This window comes from Phascolarctos cinereus, unplaced genomic scaffold (genome assembly GCF_003287225.1).
Source record: "Phascolarctos cinereus isolate Bilbo 61053 unplaced genomic scaffold, phaCin_HiC Scaffold_4;HRSCAF=312, whole genome shotgun sequence".
NCBI lineage: Eukaryota > Metazoa > Chordata > Mammalia > Diprotodontia > Phascolarctidae > Phascolarctos > Phascolarctos cinereus.
In genome coordinates this window covers 50,644,490-50,659,634 of record NW_027555847.1, presented here as the reverse complement: position 1 = coordinate 50,659,634, position 15,145 = coordinate 50,644,490, and the positions used below count along the sequence as shown (strand labels likewise).

Sequence of the window (15,145 nt, the reverse complement as noted above, 5' to 3'; positions counted from 1 at the left end):
CACCCTCTTCTTAACCTGTATAGATATCTATACATTAATTTGGACTGAGTTATAGTGCAAATCATATTTTGGCATATGCCATAATCATTTGTAGTTTCCTTTTATCCCCTTGGGTAGGTCAACTCCTCTATAAGGTCAATGTTCCCTACATTATATTGACTTTGGCTCAAGTTCTGAGCTTATATCAACTAGGTCTGATCTTGTGGGTTATTCCTCAGAGGAACAACTTTTTGGCTTGTTTAACCCCCAAAAGCATCCAGAATTTATCCTGGAAAGATCTCTCTACATAGCTCATTTCTAATCTTTACAGATGTGGGAAAACAGGCTCCCAGATCATCTATAAGCACTCACAGTAACAATGAATTTGTCTGGCAGCCTTTTGTTCACTCCACTAACAAAGCACAAAAGACTCACAGGAGTTCACATACAAATTAAAAAAAACAAAAAACAAAAAAACAAAAATCTTAAAATGTCCACAATAGCTAATAATCAATACAACTGACCTTTCTCTCTGGCAACTCCTATTTTCTACCAGGACCATAAGATCCTTAAAACCTAATGCCATTACACACTTTAATTTGCTTTAAAAGGGAAATTAACTTGGGCTCACTAGGTAGGAAATGCCCCAATATTCCAGTGATTTCCTCTGTCACTGCACAGAGATCGTTATAGACATTCAGCCTTCTGGTACTTATTCTGAGGTCTTGCAATGATTTAGAAGGGAACTATACCTGAGTTTGCTAGTCAGGCAACTTTCTTTTCCATGAGATCCATGTTATTTAAGTAATTCATAACAACAGCCCAGGGCAAAGACCAGAACTTTCATTCCCCATATTTTACCTTTAGTCTTTTGCTATTGTTGCCACCAGCAGGTGGAGCAATACGAGTGATTCTTTTCTCTCTCTGGAAGTGTCCAAGTCAAGAAATCTTCCTTCTCTAGCTAGAAAGTGAGATATTAACCTTGGAGCTGGTAAAGGTTCTATCTGAGACTACTAGATTGAGAGTCATTAATGAAGCCTGAAGCCTCCAAATCCAATACTAAATCAGCTGCATCACACATAAGTGAAGCACTATGTTCTAGCACAGAGAAATTCTGAAAAAAAAAAAGCTAAATTAGACACAATTCTTTTCTTCCTAGAAGACAAGAACTTTGTGCAGAGAAACTTTGGAGAAAATTCCTCAGCCATTTATTAAGGATAATGGACTAATGCAGGAAGGGGTTGGTAGTAATTACGGATAAGGAAGGAGGAGAAAGGAGAGAAGAAATTAATGTCCCTTTGCCCAGGATTTTAGTTGGTCAGATAAACAACTCACACATAAAACTACTTTTTAAAATATTGAACTAATTATTATGAATTAGCAGGAAGCTCATAGGCAGGTCTATATCTACTAATTGGATGTTTTTCTAGGTGGAAAAAAGAACACTTTGCCAAGTGATAGTAATATAATTTCACTTAATTCTTCCAGGCAGTTTTATTTGGAACACACATGTATTAAAGTCAGGAATAAAACCAAGAATATAACTAGACATCAGGAATACAAAATGTCCTCTGGCTTTAGTTTTGGTCCTGTGCTGTCTACCCACTCATTTGCATAAGAGAACAAAACATTTTTGGGATTGGGAAAATAGGGGACCCTGAACAGTGATGGCCCTTGGTATATTGATAAGTTGTAGTCTCAAAACATGAATGGATTCAATTTAACAATTGAAAGTTGGACAGGAAGCCATATGGAATTTTTAATCTGAAGTCAGAATGGGGCCCCTTGCAGAAATGATGCCCTTGGTTACTAGAAATGAAAAATAGCAAGCAATCAGTCGATGGAAGGCACTGCTATGATTGTCTTCTAAAACTCTGATGCCCCAAGCAAAGGCTTGTCTTCTGGAGAGGATATTCTTATCCCTGTCAAAGTGAGAGAAACAAATAGATACTCGTTATCTACTTTAGGAGAAGGAAAATCACTGGTGATTTTTGGTTTTGTTTTTCTCCAGTCTACTGATAGGATATGTGAGCTATAAACAGGGCCTCTGGGGCTTTAAACTAAATAGAGTCCCTTCCTTCTCACATAGAAAGAGGTGGTACCTTGGCATAAGGATTAAAGTGGAAACCCAACATTGGAAGCTCTACAATCTCTGGGCCAGTGGAGTTATGACTCAAAGCAAATAGCAGAGAGTATAAGACCAGCAGAGTAATAATGAACATTAGACTTACCTGACTAGCTAGAAACAACCCAACCACCTGCCATGCCCAAAAATGTGGCAGAGTCTATATAACTGCCAAAGACTGCATGTCTAGCAGAACCTGCACAATAGAAAAGAGCAGTGTGACAGCATCACCAGAAGATATAGGTAATCCTGCAGCACTGGAAGTATGAGTTTTCCCTCTACGTTGTCCACATGGTAACCCCAGGTCAGAGGCTCATATAGAGATATTGCCCTCGATTAATAAGAAGGAGAGTTTGATACCTAGATTATGCGCTAGTTAGCTGGGCCAGCTCTAGCTTTGTGTTCCAAAGAGTCTCATAGCTAGAGCAAGTACCTTTCCACTGGTGGTATGGATTTTTGTAAAAGAGAGTGCTCCAGGTCTATAGGGAGAATGTCCAAGTATAAATTTTCCTATCATTCTACTTATAAAATGCTTCTGTTTTGAATTAATTATATCTTCTGGCTGACTAAAAAAAAATAAATGCATCACTTGGGGTTTGTGCACTATAGTGTTAAGCAAATGTAGATGAACAGAACCTTAAGTTTGTGGTAACCTTAGCTGAACCCCCACTGTGAGGAAGTGGGGTGGAGACTCTTTTCCTCACTGGATGCTATACCTATAAAGTTATGCTGGAACTAAGTAAAATTTTCTGAAGAACCTTTACAAATAATATGACGGATTTAGTATTTTTTTTTAATTTGAAAGCTACACTAATTGTTTAGTCATTTAACTCAGCTTCACAGTGAGGAAGGTACTAGATTATTGTCTCCATTTAAGAGAAGCACTTTATTTGAGAGGTGAAAAACAAAAACAAAATATAAAGGCAATCAAAGACCAACAGAGAAAATTTCTCTCCACATTTATTGCCTTTTCTCTACCTCCTCCAACAGGGAACAATTCCAAAAGTTGATCACGAGTGGCATATAATGATTCCATACTTCACCACGATGAAAACTATCTCACCCCATTGGGTGAAGTACTTGCTGTTCTCTGAAATTAACAAATGGAGAACTTTTCTGCCTTAAAGAAAGTAAACAGAGGCAGGATTGGCTTTGCAGAGGGCTGGAATGGCACTGCAAATCTTTTTGGTCTCCATGTTTCCTGTCCTTTGCCAATTAAGAAGAGGAATAATTGACTTTCTTGAATCTAAAACATGAACCATGGCAGCTTTCAAAGTAGAAAGTTCATTTCTAGGCAGATTAAAAGTACATCAGCTGAAATGGGCTCATGAATGGTGATGGCTGCTGGTTATTTAATGAGTTTGTGTAGTGGAGATAGTATAATTTAGTCACCAAGAAGAAATTTATTGGTCCTCAAATTGTCTTGTGTTCATCATTCTTATTAAGGACCATTGTAGTTGTCTGATTACATTAGTTACCCCTTTCTGTTATCATAGAGTCTTAGTTGCAGAGCTGGGAGGGACCTTAGAAATCACATAGTCCAACTTTTTAATTTTAAAGATAATTAATTTAGAAGATGAAGTCACAAGGGGTTAAATGGTCTGTTCAAGGTGACAAGGCAACAAGTGATGAAGATGAAGACAAATTTTGAAACATCAACTTCTTTTTTAATCAAACTGGATAAGGTCAACAGTTAAAGGATTTCTATTGTGAATGCTTTATAAGGTAAAAACAAGTCATTTTCCAAAAGAATCTCTTCCTCAGTTATTTTTATAAACTTGGCTATTCCTATGTGATATCTTCTTAAAACAAGGCATGGTTCACTTGCCAACTGCTCCTCTGTGCACATCTGCCACTTACTAGCTGTGTCACCCTGGCCAAGTCCCACTACCTCTCTGGGTCTCATTTTCCTTATCTATAAAATGAGTAGAGTTGAACCAAATGGACCTGAAGATCCTTTCCTGTGCTGAGTTGTAACCTTGTGATTATTATTTATAAACCTGCAAAATTCTCGATAGGCAGACTCTGATTTACTATCATCATATCTGCTTTTTATGGGGAAAGAAAAGACAAAGAAAATATCTCTCTTGTCTATTTTTGCTGCCATTTCTTTTGGCACTATAATAATAATAACAACCTGCTTGTATAGTGCTTTTTAAAGGTTTGTGAAGTACTTTCCTCATAACCACCCTGTGAGGTTGGGAGTGAATGTATTTGTATCTCTTGTATAAGAGAATCTTTCATGATATAAAGGGCCCAGGTATGGTTCGGGCAACTTTATCATTCTTTCACTTGTATCTCCCATTCAAAAGTGAAGAAAAAAATCCATCTTCACATCCAAATCGAAGAAAATTTAGATATGGTACCTCCAATATGCCATAAACATCATCCTTTATTGAGAAAATAGAGACTATTCACCAAGACTCCCCACTTTTCCCTTATTTTACAACTCAGAAGCTCTGTGCATCATTTGCCATTTTCACCTCCTTATTTCTAGTCTCTAAGGAAGAAATGGCTCTTATTGTCAAGGTCAATATCTTAACTTGGGCCCTTAATTCAATATTATATGGTTGCTTCCAAAAGTTTGCTCACTATGCAAAACCCTGGGTGGCCATAGCACCTAGCACATCCTTGAGGGTTCCACCAGGACTCTAAACTGAAAAGTTACCATGCAATTAGTCACTAGCACCCAGGTGTTAGCATGCGCCTGTGACCTAGGTAATATGGATGATGACCCAGGTAACTTACCCTATAAATATAAACTGTAAACTTAACTGAGTTCCTGGGCTCCATTCCCAATGCAATTAACAGGAAAAGTTTTTGAAAAGCTTCCTATTACCTCAACCCATCCAATCTGTTAAATTTTTTTCATTCGTGTCTGACCCTTTGTGACTCCATTTAGGGTTTTCTGGCAAAGATATTGGAGTGACTTACCATTTCCTTCTCCAGCTGATTTTACAGATGAAGAAACTGAGATGAATAGAGTTAAGTGACTTGCTTAGGGTTAGACAGCTAGTAAGTATCTGAGGCCAGATCTGAATTCAGGAAGATGAGTCTTCTGGGCTCCGAGCCTGGTACTCTAACTAATGTGCCACCCCGCTGCCCTAGCTGACTATGTCCCCCCAGTAAAGCTTATTTGTTTGCATTAGTTCATGGTAATATGTCACTGCGTTTATTCTCAAACTCAAAATCATGTCAAAACACTCTCTCTTCTTCAATTTCTGTCTACTGAAGCCTTCTTTGCTATTGCATATAAACACAATCATCTCCATCCTTAAAACAAAGCAAAAACAAATAATCTCCACATTACCCTTCACTCCCTTAAGATATTATCACATATTCCTACTCTTTTAAAACTAAATTCTTGCAAAGAGCTGTCTACATTCCTTTCCACTACTTCATTTATTCACTTCTTAGCCACTTGCAGTATTGGCTTCTGACCAAAACTGCTCTTTTCTTTAACTATACTTTGTATTTATTTTATATCCATCCTATAGTTAATTGTATAGGTACATGTATTACATTCAATAAAATGTAAGATCTTGGGGAGTTGAGATTTTTTCTTTTATGTGAGTGTGTGTGGGAGGGCGGAATTCATATGCTCAGTACATAGCACAGAGCCTGGCACATAGTACACACTTAAAAATTGCTTGTTGACCACTTTGACACTGTTGTTCATTCCTGCCCCATGGAATCTCTCTTCCTCCAGACAACACTGTTCTTCCTGGTTGCCCATCAATCTATTTGCTTCTTCTCAGTCTCCTTTGCCGAGTAATCATATATTACCAACTCTCTTCACTCCAAGAGATCTCTAAGTCTTGACCATCAGCCTCCTTTTCTGCATTCTCATTCTATCTCTTCATAATCTAAAACAGCTACCATGGATTCATTGTCTCTGTAGAAATGACTCCCAAGTCAATAAAGCCAGCCCCAAACTCTACTTAGTTCCAGTCCTACAGCATCCACTGACTGCTGGACAGCTCTGCTTAGAGGTTTTGCATGCATCTCAAACCTTGGCATGCCTAAACCAGATTTAATCATCTTCCTTTCCAATTATATGCCTCTTCCAAACTTCTTTATTTCTGTTGAGATCACCAACATCGTTTCAGTCACATGGGTTTGCCATCTTGGTCATCTTTGATTCTTTGTCTTTTCCCATCACTAATAATTCAATGAGTTGCTAAGTCTTTTCAATTCTACTCTATCATTCATCAGCCCTATCTCTCCATTCCTAAGACTTTCTGCTACTCTTGTTCAAGTGTCCATCATCCCACATCTTGAATACTGCAATAGTCTTCTAGTTGGACCCCCTTGCTTCTACACCCTCTCTTCTCTTTCTATCTGGCTGCTGAAAATAATCTTCTTAAAGCTCAGGTTTTAACTATAACACTCCTTCACTCAGAAATCTTCAATAGGGCCCTATTACCTTTGAGATACAATACAAAATTCCTGACTTTCCTCCTAAAGTTATTTTACAACCTGGCTTCAGCCTACATTTCTAGTCATTTTTTTTCTCTTTAGATTAGTTTTCTTAAAATAAGTCTTTAATAGCATCATCTTCCCATTCTAAATTAAATGTCCCCTAGTAACAAAGAAAAACAGTTAATCATGAACAACCAATACAATGACTACACTAGAGATAATTAACATTACTTCGCATTTCCAACACTAATCTCTTTTCCAACCAACCAGTTTTACTCACTATTCCCTAAATTTGGCATCCCATCTCTTGCCTTCCTGTCTCTGTACATGTGGTCCATCCTCACTCTGCCTCTTAGAATCCTTAGTTTCTTTTCAGGTAGGCCCACTTCAAGTGCAACTTCTTATAGGAAAATTCATCTGACCTCTCTAACTTTAATGCTCTCCTACACCTCACCTCAAATTATATCTTTTCTATTTATTTCCACCTCACCACCACCTCCAATAATGTAAGCTTCTTGAGATCAGGAACTGTAAATATATATATATATATATATATATATATGTGTGTGTGTGTGTGTGTGTAGTGTGTGTGTAGTATGTGTATATATGTACATATATATGTGTATATATGTATGTATGCATATATACATATATATATATATATATATATATATATATATATATACAGAGAGAGAGAAAGAGAGAGAGAGAGAGAGTCTTCATATTCTCAGCACCTAGCAAAGTGTTTAGCATTTTGAAAAGTGCTGTAATAAATGCTTGTATATTCATTGATAGCAATAGTCTCAAGGATGGCACCCATATGGATCTCGCTCCAGTGTGGATTTGAGATTACTCTTTACATGACTTCAAATTGTAATATTATGGTCAGGTACCCTGTCTCCTAACGTGTGTGTGTGTGTGTGTGTGTGTGTGTGTGTGTGTGTGTGTGTGTGTTCTACACAGTGCTAGGCCGATTAGAAGATACTCTATAAATAAATACTTGTGTAACACTTGCCTGATTTGACTGAAACCTGATAGGACTAAGAGAGTTCTCTGTCACTGAATAGTCAGCAACTATGAGTGCAGAAGATGGGCCTGGGAGTCCCAGGACAATTGTTGACAAGATGTTTCACTGAAGTGAGTAAACAAGAATTAAATGGACTCATGCATTCTCATTCTGCTGTTCTATTTCCTCCCCACTTCACAACCCCCTAAGCACAAAGCAACTGCTGCTATGCATAATAACGGCCAGAATCACTGCACCATGCATTTTCCCAAACCAGATCAATGATGGACTACAACTCATGTAATTACAATTCTACTCTTTTGCATATATTCATTGGAGAAAAAAGAGAAACAAGGAAACACCAGGTTTTTTTGGTATACTGATCAACCTCCCCAGGGACCAAGCTTTTGAAAAACATTGTATTCTAGTGGAGAGAGGACTGCCCAGAATATCAGAAGACTTTGGTTCTATTCCTGTCTCTTCTTCTTCTCCTTCTCCTTCTTCTTCTCCTTCTTCTCCTTTTTCTTCTTCTTTTTCTCCTCCTCCTCCTATTTCTTCTTTTCACTTTCATTTTTGTAAAGATATTTGTAAACCTTAAACCTTAAAAAGAGCTATATAAATGTTGGTTACTATTATTGATGGTATTATTTTTGTTACTGAATCTCTAATGTGTAAAGAGAAGGATTATAGAATCATAAAGTTAGAGCTTAAGGAGAGCTTAGAGGTCCCCTCATCTAACTCATTCACTTTACAGGTGAGGAAATGCACACTGAGAACAGTTAAGTGACTTACCTGAGGTCATATAGGTAGTAAACAGAAGAGATGGGATTTGAATCCTTTTTTTTCCAAATTGTTTGCCCTTTCCACTGCACCATAGGGATTGCACCTAACAGTTTCTAAGGTCTCTTCCAGCTCTACATCTTACAACATTTGATATTACCTCAGTAAAATCCCCCTGCCTGTGCCATGGTACCTCTGAATACGGTACTTTAACTGTCAGGTAACTATCTAATGGCTTTCTTCCCAGTAGGTCAGAGGTTTTAACCTTTTTTTGTATCATGGAGCCCTTTTGCAGTCTGGTGAAGCCTCTGGATCCCTGCTCAGAAGAATGTGTTTAAATGTATAAAATAAAATCCAGAGGATATCAAAGAAAACCAATTATATTGACATAAAGTTGTCAAGAAGAAAAAAAATTGTGGATCTCAGCTCAAGATCCCCTGCTCTAGGGTACAGCTATATTTATCTAGAATGTGACATTCTTGAAAAGGTATATGTAAATTAAATTTCAATAAATTTTAACATATGATGAGACATGTTCATTCATGTAATATGAGCTCTAGGAAAACCAGGAAGAATTCCCTTATCTTGATTTTTTTTCTGCCACATACCTGCAGATGTTTGAAATTGATTTTATAATTAGATATAATACCTAAAATGCAAAGGTCCCTGAGAGAGGTAATACAGTAACTTAAATTCAATCTGAGATTTAAAAAAAAAAAGAGAGACTCGCATTTGAACTTTTCTTCAAGGTAGGTTTTTATTAGATCTTCATAGGAGGGCCCTGGGAACCTGAAGCAAGGAAGACTTTATAGGGAGAAGGAGAAGTCATAGGAAGATCAGGTTTGGACTACTAAGGAAAAAGTGAGCTTATTTCAGAATATTCATGTCAATTAGCTTTGAATGTGAGGCTTATGATTCAACCACAGTTGTTTTCAAACTAGGCTCAATAATTTGCTTTAAATTCTGTTTCCATTCTTTCTAAAGCCAACTGAAATCCTCTATCACTATTTCCATACAAAGGTGGCTGAAGAAGTTGTCAGTGCCCATGCTAACCTCTCTTATTTCTATGGGATTTGGCAGTTTTTCAGTCCCTTCTTCCATGAGATGGGCCACTCTGTGCATTTATTTCATATGAAAGATCAGGATTATATGTAAACAAATTGGACACCCCCCATGGCCCCCTGCCACACACATATCTGGGTGGCCACAGGATCCATTACTGATGAGTAATAAAGTCTAGTGAGATAACCAGACACTGGTTATTAAAATTCACCATTAGGTTGGAAATAAGAGATCACAAGTCACCAAAGGAATATAGACACACAAGATAAGTTTCACATTCACAGAATGCCTGAATCAGAGATTTGAAAGGGAACTCAGTGGACTTCAGGTTTAATAGCCCCTATTACATGTCCATCAAGTAGTTGTATATTTTGTGCTTGAAAGATTCCAAGAACCAGAATCCCCCAACCTCTCAAAGCAGGCCATTCCTATTCCAATTTTTTGAAACTGTTTCCTGATATTAATCCTATATTGGCCTCTTTGCTACTTTTATCTATTACTTCTAGTTCTATCCTTTGGGATCAAAAACATCTTTAATCCCTCTTCCCCATGACAACCCATCAAGATTTGAAGGCAATCTCATGTGCAATTTCATTAAAATCACCAAAATTGATTACATGCATTTTACAAGAAAATCATTGTCTGAATTAAAAGATGACACTCCCAATGGCAGGTATGCATGGAGCTGTAACTAAAAGATTAATGACCAAATTACTTGCCCAGGTTCATAAAGCAATTTAGGGGCAGAGCCAGGTCTAGAACCTAGAACTATAGTCTAATGTACTTTACATTAGATTATATATCAGGAGATTTGACTTCATAAATTAATTACAGAGCTCAGAACCAACTTTCCATTCACTTATTCCAAGTCATACACTCCCATGCAGTTGCATCTCTGAAGATTCAGTAACTGAAATTTTACATTTTGGATGTATTATCTTTTTACCTCAGTGAAACTCTATCAAACTCCTACCCCAAAACCTCTTTGTGGAATGACATAATTTTAAATTCTAAAAGGTGGTGTATAAATTCTGACAGGACCTACCAAGCTGGAAAATGTCAAGTATATCTGGTAAAGCAATCAACAAGCTTTAACCAAGCACTTGCTAATCATGTGGCAGACAGTGCATTATGTACTAGGGAAACTAATGGGGAAAAAACAGTTCATACTCTCAAGGATCTTATATTCCAATGTACAATATGTAGACCACCCAAGGACCAACTGATGGACTTATCATCTTATGTCCCTGAAGTAATGAATTTGGGAGGTGCCATAAATCATTAAAATGGTATTGTTGTCTGGGTGGAGCCAAGATGGCTGAGAAAGGCCAGGAAGTTGCCTGAGTTCTCTGAAGTTTCCCTCAGAAATAACATTAATCAAGCCTCTAAGCGGATTCTGGAGTGACAAAACCTATAAAAAGACAGAGTGAAACAATTTTCCAGCTTAAGATAATTTAAAGGGACTTAAGGAAAGGTCTATCTCACTTGACTAACAGGGCAGCAGAGGCCATTGCAGACAGCATCCAGGTGAGTCAGCAGGAGGCTCTTAGCCACAGCACAGATCAATAACCAGGGCCTCTTGGTCTTGGCATAGTAGTGATCTGTGAGGCCTCCAACCCCAGCTCAGAAGGCAAGTTGCCAAGACCCAGAAACCAGGCAACCACAGGTATGAGTAGGCCAGGCCACCCCAGTGCAGTGAGCAAGCTACCAACACCTGAGGCCCCAGTGCACAAAGACAGTGACCAGGCCCTTGGCCTCCAGCATAGGAAGTTGGGAAAGCATTCCCCGTACCTAAGGAGAAGAGCCAACTTAGCTGAGAAATAGGCAAAAAAAAAAAAACTGAGTGAGAAGCAAAAAACCTTAATTGTAGAAAATTACTATGGTGACAAGAAAGATCAAAATATAAACTCAGAAGAGGACAACATTGTCAATATACCTACATCCAAAACCTCAAAGGAGAATATGAAATGGTCTCAAATCCAAAAAGCCTTCTTGTAAGAGCTCAAAAAGGATTTTAAAAGTCAAATAAGATAGTAGAAAAATTGGGAAAAGAAATGAGAGGTATGCAAGAGAGAGTCAACTGCTTGGAAAAGGAAAGACAAAAATTGACTGAAGAAAACAATTCCTTAAAAAATACAATTGGCCAAGTGGAGAAAAAATTCGAGAACACAACTCCCTACAAAGTAGAATTGGCCAAATGGAAAAGGTGGTACAAAAGCTAACTAAAGAAAATAATTCCTTAAAAATTAGAATTGGGCAAGTGGAAGCTAACAACTCTATGAGATATCAAGAATCAGTCAAACAAAATCAAAAGAATAAAAATACAAGCAAATTTAAAATATCTCATTGGATAAACCTGACTTGGAAAATAGATCCAGGGGAGATAATTTAAGAAATATTGGACTAATTGAAAGCCATGATCAAAAAAGAGACTGGATAGCATCTTTCAAGGAATTATGAAGGAAAACTGCCCTGATCTCCTAGAACCACAGGATAAAATAGTGATTGAAAGAATCCACCAATCACTTCCTGAAAGGGATCTCAAAATGAAAACTCCAAGGAATATTGTAGCCAAATTCCAGAATTATTGGGAAAGAAGAAAATTCTGCAAGCAGCCAGAAAGAAACACTTCAAATATCAAGGAGTCACAGTCAGGATTACACAGAACATAGCAGCTTAAAAGATTAGAAGACTTGGAATATGATATTCTGGAAGGCAAAGGAGCTTGGATTATAACCAAAAATACCTAGCAACATTGAGCATAATCTTTTGGGGGTGGGGGGGAAAGATGGACGCTCAGTGAAATAGGAAAGTTGTAATCCTTCCTGAAGAAAAAACCAGAGCTGAACAGAAAATTTAATCTTCAAATATAAGACTCAAGAAAAGCATAAGAAGGTAAACAGGAAAGAAAAAAAATGTTATCCAATAAAGTTAAACTGCTTACATCCCTATGTGGGAAGATGATACTTGTAACTCTTAAGAACTGTATCTTTATCCAGTCAGTTAGAAGGGGTATACATGGATGAAGGGTATGGTTATAAGATGACTTTGATGTCAGGATACAAAAATTAATTAAAGGTGAAAAAAAGATTGTATTGGGAGAAGATGTAAGGGGGAGACACAATAGGGTAAATTACATCACATGAAGAGGTGCAAAAGACCTATTACAGTAGAGGGAAAGAAGGGAGAAGGGTGATCATTGTTTGAAACTTACTCTTATCAGATTTGGCTAAAAGAAGGAATAACACACACATACAGTTGGATATAGAAATCTATTTTACCCTAGAGGGAAGTAAGAGGAGAAAGGGTAAAGAAAAGGGAAGGGGACTGATAGAAAGGAGGGTAGATTGAAGGAGGTAATGGTCAGAAGGAAAATATTAGTGAGGAGAAAATGGGTGAAAAGAGAGAGAAAAGTATAAACTGGAGTGGGGTGATGGATAGGGTGGAAAAAAGTACACAGTTAGTAGTCATAACTGTGAATGTGAATAAGATGAACTGTCCCATAAAATGGGAGTAGATAGCAGATTGGATTAAAAAACCTTAATCGTACAATATGTTGTTTGCAAGAAACACATTTGAAGCAGAGAGATGCATACAGAGCAAAGGTAAAAGACTGGAGCAGTAAATATTATGCTTCAGCTAAAGTTAAAAAAAAAGGGTGGCAATCCTGATCTCAGACAAAGCAAAAGCAAAAATAGATCTAATTAAAATGGATGAGGAAGGAAACTACATCTTCCTAAAAAGTGCCATAGACATTGAAGTAATATCAATACTAAACATATACACACCAAGCAGTGTAGCATCCAAATTCTTAGAGGAGAAGTTAAGTGAGTTACAGGAAGAAATACCGAAACTATACTAGTGTGGGGCCTTAACCTTCCCCTCTCAAAACTATATAAATCTAACTATAAATAAACACAAAAGAAGTTAAGGAGGTGAATAGAATTTTAGAAAAGTTAAATGTGGTAGACCTCTGGAGAAAACTGAATGGGGAAAGGAATATGCCTTTTTCTCAGTGGCATATGGCACCTACAAAAAATTAACCATGTATTAGGGCATAAAACCTCACAATCCAATGCAGAAAGGCAGAGATATTAAACACATTCTCTTCAGATCATGATATAATAAAAGATTACATGTAATAAAGGACTATGGGAAAGATAGACTACAAATTAATTGGAAACTAAAGAATGAGTAAATCAAACAACAATAAGTACTTTCATCAAAGAGGATGATAAGACAACATACCAAAACTTACAGAATTTAGCCAAAGCAGTTCTTAGGGGAATTTTATATTTCTAAATGTTTATATGGGTAATATAAAGAAGAGATCAATGAATTAGGCATGCAACTAAAAAAGCTAGAAAAAGAACAAACTAAAAATCTCCAATTAAATACCAAATTAGAATTTCTGAAAATCAAAGCAGAGATTAATAAAATTGAAAGTAAGTAAATTATTGAACTAATAGATAAAAGTAAGAGTTAGTTTTATGAAAAAAAAACAATGAAATATATAATCCCTTAGTTAATTTGATTTAAAAAAGAAAGAAGAAAATCAAATTACCAGTATCAAAAATGAAAAGGGTGAATCCACCATCACCACTAATAAAGAATTCACCACTAATGAAATTAAAACAATAATTAGGAGCCGTTTTGCCCAACTGCATGCCAATAAATCTGACAATCTAAGTGAAATGGATAAATATTTGCAAAAATACAAATTGTGCAGATTAACAGAAGAGGAAATAAAATACTTAAAAAACCCCATTTCAGAAAAAAATGAAGAAGTCATCAATGAACTCACTAAGAAAAATCTCCAGAGCCAGATGGATGTATGTGAATTCTATCAAACATTTAAAGAACAATTAATTCAAGTACTATATAAACTATTTGGAAAAATAGGCAAAGAAGGAGTCATACCAAATTCATTTTATGAGACAAATACAGTGCTGATACTCAAGTCACAAAGAACCAAAACAGAGTAAGAAAGTTATAGACCCATTTCTCTAATTTATATAGATGCAAAAATTTTAAATAAAATATTAGCACAGAGATTATAGCAATTTATCATGAAATTAATACACTATTGCTGTGTGACCCTAGGAAAGTCACTTAACCCTGATTGCCTCACCAAATAAAAAGAAAAAAGAAATTAATATACTATGAGCAGGTGGGATTTATACTAGGAATGCAGAGCTGGTTCAATATTAGGAAAATTGTCAGCATAGTTGACCATATCAACAACAAAACTAACAGAAACCACATGATTATCTTAATAGATGCAGAAAAAGCATTTGACAAAATATAACACTCATTCCTATTAAAACACTAGAGAACATAGGAATAAATTAAGTCTTCCTTAAAATGATAGATAGCATCTATCTAAAACCATCAGCAAGCATTTTATGTAATGTGGATAAGCTAGAAGCTTTCCTACTAAGATCAGGGGTGAAAGCAAGGATGTCCATCACCACCACTGTTATTCAATATTGAACTAGAAATGTTAGCTTTAGCAATAAGAGAAGAAAAAGAAATTGAAGGAATCAGAATAGGCAATGAGGAAACAAAGCTATCACTATTTGTGGATGATATGATGGTATAATCAGAGAATTCTAGAGAATCAATGAAGAAACTACTTGAAATAATTAACAACTTAGCAAAGTGGCAAGATATAAAATAAATCCACATAAATAATTGGCATTTTTATGTATTACTAACAAAACTCAGCAGCAAGAGATAGGAAGAGAAATTCCATTTAAAGTACTTGTAGA

The 15,145-nt window shown here is 36.5% G+C and overlaps 1 long non-coding RNA gene across 1 annotated transcript; it reads right to left on the bottom strand.

Annotated features, from left to right (window-relative positions):
• Positions 1–1,448: 1,448 nt before the first annotated feature.
• Positions 1,449–5,172, bottom strand: LOC144456616 (uncharacterized). The gene is made up of 2 exons (XR_013485614.1): positions 5,039–5,172; positions 1,449–1,901 (listed from the first exon to the last, which is right to left on the bottom strand). It is a non-coding gene; the product is annotated as an uncharacterized LOC144456616 (long non-coding RNA).
• Positions 5,173–15,145: the final 9,973 nt, after the last annotated feature.